The sequence below is a fragment of the Macaca nemestrina genome, chromosome 10 (genome assembly GCF_043159975.1).
Source record: "Macaca nemestrina isolate mMacNem1 chromosome 10, mMacNem.hap1, whole genome shotgun sequence".
In the NCBI taxonomy this organism is placed as follows: Eukaryota; Metazoa; Chordata; class Mammalia; order Primates; family Cercopithecidae; genus Macaca; species Macaca nemestrina.
In genome coordinates this window covers 133,994,958-134,003,059 of record NC_092134.1, presented here as the reverse complement: position 1 = coordinate 134,003,059, position 8,102 = coordinate 133,994,958, and positions in this window count along the sequence as shown.

Genomic DNA, 8,102 nt, shown 5'->3' with positions numbered 1-8,102 from the left:
ATAAATCTATGATGATCATTGCATATTTGCCTCATAAAATATCAGTGCTGGCTGGGTGCGGTGGATCACGTCTGGAATCCTTCACTTTGGGAGGCTGAGGTGGGCCGATCACGAGGTCAAACGATCGAGACCATCCTGGCCAACATGCTGAAACCCCATCTGTACTAAAAATACAAAAATTAGCTGGGCGTGGTGGTGCACACCTATAGCACCTATAGGCTGAGGCAGGAGAATCACTTTAAACTGGGGGTCCGAGGTTGCAGTGAGCCGAGAGCACACAACTGCACTCCAACCTGGCCACAGAGGGAGTCTCTGTCTCAAAAAAAAAAAAAAAAGTGGATATCTATTTTATGTAGGGTAAGATTTATTTCTTCATCCATGTTCACAAGGATATTTGACCATGTTTTTGTTCATAGCTATAAACTTGAAAAGTTTTGGTATCAAGGCTATCTCGGGAAGAATTTCCATTTTTCTGTAACCTGGAAGCATTTGGTGAGAGTACTGCTTTATTTTTAAATGTTATAATTCACTAGTAATGTCATCTGAGTTTGCAGACTGTTTTTGTAGGAAAGTTTATGTCTAAACTGAATTTCTTAGATACATGTGGGATATACTCAGAATTCTATTTGAGGTGCTGCATTTGGCAAAGAGTATTTATGAATTTTCTATTTCATATAGACATTAAAATGTAAGGAAAATATAGTTTTATTGCCTCTAAATAACTTTAAATAACATTATGGCATTTCCACGTTTAATCTAGAAATAGGCCAGTTGTGGTGGCTCAAGCCTATAGTCCCAGCACTTTGGGAGGCATCACTGTGCCCGGCCCATATCAATTTTTTAAAATGTTAAATTTGTTATTTTTGTGGATATATTAGTAGGTGTATATTTCTGGTAGTCTTTCATCAAATTTTAAAAGCATTTTCATTGAAAATACCTTTGGCCTTGCTGTTCTCTCTACTGTAATATTCTTTATCATGACTTTTTACTGTTTATTCATTTTTTTCTTATACATCACTTGTATTTAATTTTAGCTTTTCTATTTTTATTTTAGTGCATTCCAGTTAATTTAATTTTTAGGTCATCTTTTGTAATATATATACATTGAGGACAATCAGTTTTTACAAGAAAGAGTTCTCTTCTATTTTCCTTATAATTCATATAAAAATTGTGACCATTCATTTTGAGAATTTCTTCCACCCATATGTTATTTAGACATGTATTACTGAATTTAAAACCATGTAAGGTTGGCAGATATTTTTTACTGACTTCTATCGTAGGTAAACTGTAGTTAGAACATTTTCTATGAAGCTGGAAATATTCTTCATCTTTGTATACCAAGATGTGGCTAGTGTGCTGAGAAACTGGTTTTACATGATATTTATTTTGTATTAATTAACGTTGAACTAGAATATTTATTTTTTAACTGTCCACTGGCCAAGCTTAGCTAGTGGTACTACGTTGAAATCGTAGTCCTATATTTTTTACTTATATGCTTAGAGTTATGAGATTATAGTGTATTTGGGAAAAATACGTGAAATTAAATATGTGAGTATGCTACATATGTGTGAGTGTGTGCCTATGAGTGATAACTACTTGTCTAGTTCTAATCTTTCTATAGGCTCCCTGGTCTGTTTATGTGTTAAGCACTGAGAGAAAAGTGTTTAAAAATCCCATTTATGATTGTTTACTCATTCACTTTCTTCAATTATATGTTGAACTTGTATCATTAGGTACATGCAATGATAAAAATGTATATTACTAGTGGTTTAGAAAGTTAATCTAACATTATGAAGCATGCTTCTTCAATTCCAGTAAAGGGCTTGCCTTATATTAAGACAGCACATTAACTGTAATAGTGTTCTACCAGTTTGTGAGATATGGTATATGTTTGTAAATATTTTATCTTCATCTTTTCTTTTTTAAATATTTCAGTTTTAATTTCAGTGAGTACATAGTAGGTGTATATGTTTCTTGGGCACATGAGCTGCTTTGAGACAGACATGCAATGCATAATAATGACATCATGTAAAAATGGTGTTTCCATCTCCCTAAGGATTTATCCTTTATGTTACAATCTAATTATACTCTTTAGTTATTTTTAAATGTACAATTAAATTATTATTGACTGTAGTGACCCTGTTGTGCTATCAAACACTAGGTCTTATTCATCTTTTCTAAATATTTTTATAGCCATTAATTAAGCGTTTTCACCTCCCTACTACTACCTACCCTTCTGTTATCCTTCTCAATCTTTGGTAACCATCCTTCTAGTCTCTCTCTCCATGAGTTCAATTGTTGTGATGTTTAAATCCCACAAGTAAGTGAGAGCATGTGATGATTGTCTTTCTGTGACTGGCTTATTTTACTGAACATAATGACCCCTGGTTCCATTCATGTTGTAGCAAATGACAGGGTCTCATTCTTTTTATGGCTGAATATTAGTCCATTGTTTATATATACCACATTTTCTTTCTCCATTCATCTGTTAATGGGCACTCATGTAGCTTCCAGATCTTCGCTATTGTGAACAGTGCTGCGGCAAACATGGGATTACAGCTATCCCTCAGATATACTGATTTTCTTTCTTTTGGGTATATACCTGGGAGTGGGATTGCCGGATCACATGGTAGCTCTACTTTTATATTCATTTTTCTTTATGCTTACATGAAAGGAATGTCTCATAAAGACAACAGCTATTACTGAATATATACATGCTTTGCTTTTATATTCAAATACTTTATACTTAATATAATGATGAATATCTAAAATATTATCCTTATGTATTTTATTTGTATGGAAATATATAAGCACAGGTATTAATTATAACTTAATTTTTATTACATTCTGATTGAACACTACCAAGTGTTTAAACTCTGTTGTTCCCTTGTGTTTTCATAATAGACATTTTCATTGTTTACTTTCCACACAGAAACTTGTTAATTTAATATAATTTACAACAAACCTGCTGGCACTTTGATCTTGGACCTCCCTGCTCTCTGAACTGTGCGTAATATATCTACATGGTTAATAAATTGCTTGGTTTGCGATATTTTATTATACCAGTACAAACAAAGTGAGATTACTCTCTATTTTATTTACCAATTAGCCTGTATCTGCTCCCCAAATTCTAATACAAATATTTATCTCAATGTTGGAAACTTTATCATTAATACACTATTCAGTATCCAATATCCAATTAAGTATATCCACACAATTCCCTTACTTTAAGTCTTCTTTTTGAATATCCAAGTTTTCATTGGGAATCTATGTTTAATCTATTGAAGATATTTAAATTTTATATTCTTTAGAGTTTGTAATAACTAATTCACTCCAATTTTTATAATTACTTGAAAATTATTTTATTTCATATTACATTAAAAGTATATTTTCACTTCTTGTTGACTTCCAACTTACCCATAAATTATATGAAACCACATATTGTCATTTTTTGCTATAGTCACAGTAATACATTTGTAGGTTTGTGTTAGGGTTCTCTGGAGGTACAGAACTAATAGGATACACGTATCCTGGTTTTCACATGTATCTATGAAAGGGGGTTTATTATGGAGAATTGGCTCACACAATCACAAGGCAAAGTCCCACAACAGGCCATCTGCATGCTGGGGAAGAAAGAAGCCAGTAGTGGCTCAGTCCGAGTCAAAAGCCTCAAAAGCAGAGAAGCCAAAAGTGCAGCCTTCAGTCTGCGGCCGAAGTCCCAGGAGCCCCTCTAAAACCACTGGGATAAGTACAAGAGTCCAAAGGCTGAAGAACCTGGAGTCTGATGTCCAAAGGCAGGAGGAACAGAAGCGACGCATCCAGCATGGGAGAACAATGAAAGCCAGAAGACTCAGCAAGCCAGCTTACCCCACCTTCTTCTAGCTGCTTTGTTCTACTCACTCTGGCAGCCATTGGATGGTGCCCACCCACATTGAGGATGGGTCGTCTTCGCCCAGTCCACTGACTCAAATGTCAGTCTCCTCTGCCAACACCACCACAGATACAGTCAGAAACAACACTTTACCAGCTATCTGAGCATCCTTCCATCCAATCCAGTTGATACCTAATATTAATCATCGTAAGTTCTGTGTATGTGTGTGTATTTACGTCATATAAACCTACATGTATACACACATCATATAAATTCTAACTACTCCAGTTATCTTGTGTAATTTTTGTTTTGTTTTTATATATTTATTATGCCTTTGTATAAGCATAAACTTCATTCACATTAAATGTTCAAACAGTAGAAACTTGTCTTATTTCGATTAACAAAGGACATGATACACAGTCATGTGCCATAAAATGATGTTTTGGTCCATGACAGACTGCACATAGTTAGTGGTCCCACTAGATTATCACGGAGCTGAAAATTTCCTATGACTTAGTGAGGTCATAGCAATCGTTGCAGTACGGTGTATTATTCACATGTCTGTGGTGATGCTGGTGTAAACAAATTACTATGCTGCCAGTGAAATAAAAGTATAGGACCCACAATTACATGCACTACATAATATTTGATAGTGATAATACATGACAATGTTATTGGTTTATGTATTTGCTGTAGTGTACTTTTAATTATTGCTTTAGAGTGTACTCCTTCTACTTCTACAAAAACGGTTACCTGAAAATCACCTTGGGCAGGTCCTGCGGAGGAATTCCAGAAGAAGGCCTTGTTACCATAGGAGAGGACGGCTGCACATGTGTTATTGCCCCTGAACCTCCCAGTGGGGCAAGATGTGGAGGGGATGACAGTGATACTGATCTTGCTGACATTGTGTAGGCTTAGGCTAATGCGTGTGTTTGTGTGTTAGTGTTTTTAAAAGGTTAAAAAGAAAAAATTAAAATGAGCAATAGAAAAAAAGCTTGTAGAATAAGAATATAAAGAAAATAGATTTTAAGACTGTGCAATTTGTGTTTTTAAATATAGGGTATTTAAAAAGAGGCAGAAGGTTTTTTAAAAAATGGAAAATTTAGAAACCAACAAAGTTGCAGTAAGCTAAAGTAAATTTATTATTAGCAAAAGAAAAAAGTGCTGCATAAATATAGTGTACCCTAGTGTAGAGTTTATGAATCCTGCAGTAGCATGCTGTCATATCCTAGACCGTGACTTTCACTGCTACTTACTCACTGACTCACCCAGGGAAAATGCCATTTCCACAGGCTTCATTCATAGTCAGTGCCCTATAAAAGGATGCCATTTTAACCTTTTTTAAACCATATTTTACTGTTTTTTGTGTTTACATATGATTAGATAAACAAAAATTACCATTCCCTTCATTGCTTACATTATTCACTACAATAACATGTTGGATGGGTTTGTATCCTTGGAGCAATAGGCTATTCCGTATAACATAGCTGTGTAGTAGCTGTACCATCTAAGTTTATGTAAATACACTCTATGATGTTGACACAAGGATAAAATTGCCTAAAGACACATCCCTCAGAAGTATCCCTGTCATTAAGCAAACAATTACAGTATAACACTATTTAATGGAAAACTCCAAGTGGATGTTTGTAGCAATGGTAGACATCAGTATTTCAAACTGAAACAGAAAACATTAGTGAATGATACGTTATGTGGCATCCTTAGTGAATGATTTTATTGTTTTAATTCCATAATGTGACTAATAGAAAAAATTAACCTAGTTTATGAAATATAATAAAATGTAAATATAAATAAATTTACTTGTAGGAGAAATAGATACAATATAAACACAAGCATATATGCATATAACATTGATTTATTTTATGAAAATATATTCCAATATATTTCACAGAGAAACATCTATACCTAGCCAACATTAGCCATTCTGATGGAAGGGCAAATAATACTTCTGATTGCAAAGAAATAAATATGGATTTAAATTCCAACTTTTTAGATTTTAGAGAATGGCAGAGCACAGTGGCTCATGCCTGTAATACCAGTACTTTGGGAGGCCAAGGCATATGGATAACGAAGTCAGGAGATCGAGACCATCCTCACCAACAGGGTGAAACCTCATCTCTACTAAAAATACAAAAAAAATTAGCTGGGCGTTTTGGCACATGTCTGTAATCCCAGCTACTCAGGAGGCTGAGGCAGGAGAATCGCTTGAGCCCAGGAGGCAGAGGTTGCAGTGAGCCGAGATGGCACCACTGCACTCCAGCCTGGGCAATAGAATCATGCATAAACATTCCCCATTTTCTTGACAGAAAATAAATGATGAAAGATTTTTATTTAATATGATGAGATAATTTATAGTATTTTTCCTGATGTTCATGTATCATTTATTTTTTCAATTTTGTTTGTTTATTTTTGAGACAAGATCTGGCTCTGTCGCCCAGGCAGCAGTGCAGCAACACTAACTCAGTTCACTGTAGCCTCGACCTCCAGGGCTCAAGCGATCCTCCTGCCTCAGCCTCCAGAGCAGCTGGGACTACAAGCAAGCACCGGCATCCTCGGCTAATTTTTGTATTTGTTTTGAGAGAAGGGGTTTCATCCTGTGTATCATGCTGGCCTCGAACTCCTGTGTTCAAGTGATTCTGGATGCTGCGATCACTGACATGAGCTACCGCGCCCTGGCACTCGTACAATTTTACTTATGCTTTAAAAATCTCCGTTTTCTGGCCTCCCCATTTTTATGTAGTTGATGTCTTTAAAATTGCTTTTACCTCCCTACTTAGTTTAACTTAAGTTTTAATCATTTACAACACATATTTCTATTAAAATGCAGACAATAAGTCATTATTAGAGAGGGAATCAGTGAACAATACAGTGAGTAGTTTTTTATTATTGCAGTCTCTGGCATAGAGATATAGCTCAGTATTGTTTAATTTTTATTCCTTCAAGAGACATTTATTTTAGTCAGAGGAATCTGGTTAACTTACATAAAGAAGAAAAATGAATGAGGGAATTTTAACAACTACGGCAAAGAAATCAAGAAGATAAGTTTGAGAATTCATGTCAGTTACAATTAAGTTGAAAATGTAACATTTTCTCAAAACAGTGACAAGTACATTAAATTCCGATTGATAAGATTATTATTTAAATTTTGTTATTATGATAGCAGTGATATTATAGGGGTATATGATAAAGAAGTATACAATGCCAAGTTTTAGCCACCTTGTCTAAATGTAGAAAGTAACCATCTAAGATACTTTTAAAAAGTTACAAGATTTTGGTGAATGTGACTGAGATGGAAACAATCAACTCCATGGGTTAAATCTCTGCTCTCCCCCCACCCTGTCGATCATTAAAATAATTTCTCTAAGAGGCACTTGAAAATGGACAGACTAAATGCCACACTAGCCACCCAAAGCCTCATGTATTATAAAGTGTGTGATGAGATAAACTCATTCAAAATAGCCCTAGGGTGAGAATTTCCTGTTCAAATCTGAAGTGACACATTGGCGAGGAATCTACTTTTTCCACTCTTGCCTCACTCTGACCCTTCAAAGGGCAGTCTGTGAAGATCACAGATAAGGTTTGTGTCTTTAGGAGGTAACCTGACCTCTCCACTGAAGGGCGTGTGGCTTTCTGGTGACAGAAGGTATGTGTTGCTACTCTCCCAGTTTCTCTCCTTGCTCCTCTGATTTAGTAGAAGTTTGTAAATACTGGCTGTGATGCACCTGAGGTAAAGTTTATATAGAGTAAAATCAAGGTAGAACTCTTTTCATGTGAATGATTCAAGGTGAAAAACGAGCCAAAATATAAAATATGTTTGAGGATTTCTTAGAGTATCCACATTATAGCCTGTGGAGAATCACTCAAGTAGATGCATACATAATAATACGTTTGTCAATCCATGTAATTCAGAGTGAAACCCATAACCATCATGACAATGAACAATTCATTTTGGATTTTATAATCATTACTGATTTAACTGTATATTACATTTAGACCAGCCTTTAAAAATAAATTTTTGAAATGGATACCTCAAATTGTGAATGTCAAACACTAATTTTCAATCACATACCTAGAATTAATGAAAGCAATTTTAATTTTTAATAAAAGCAAGGTTGAAATCATTTCCATAAAATGCAAATCTGACCTGAATTATAAACAATTGAAAGACTTAAAACAATTGAACCAAACATGGCAAAAAAGATGTACCACACTG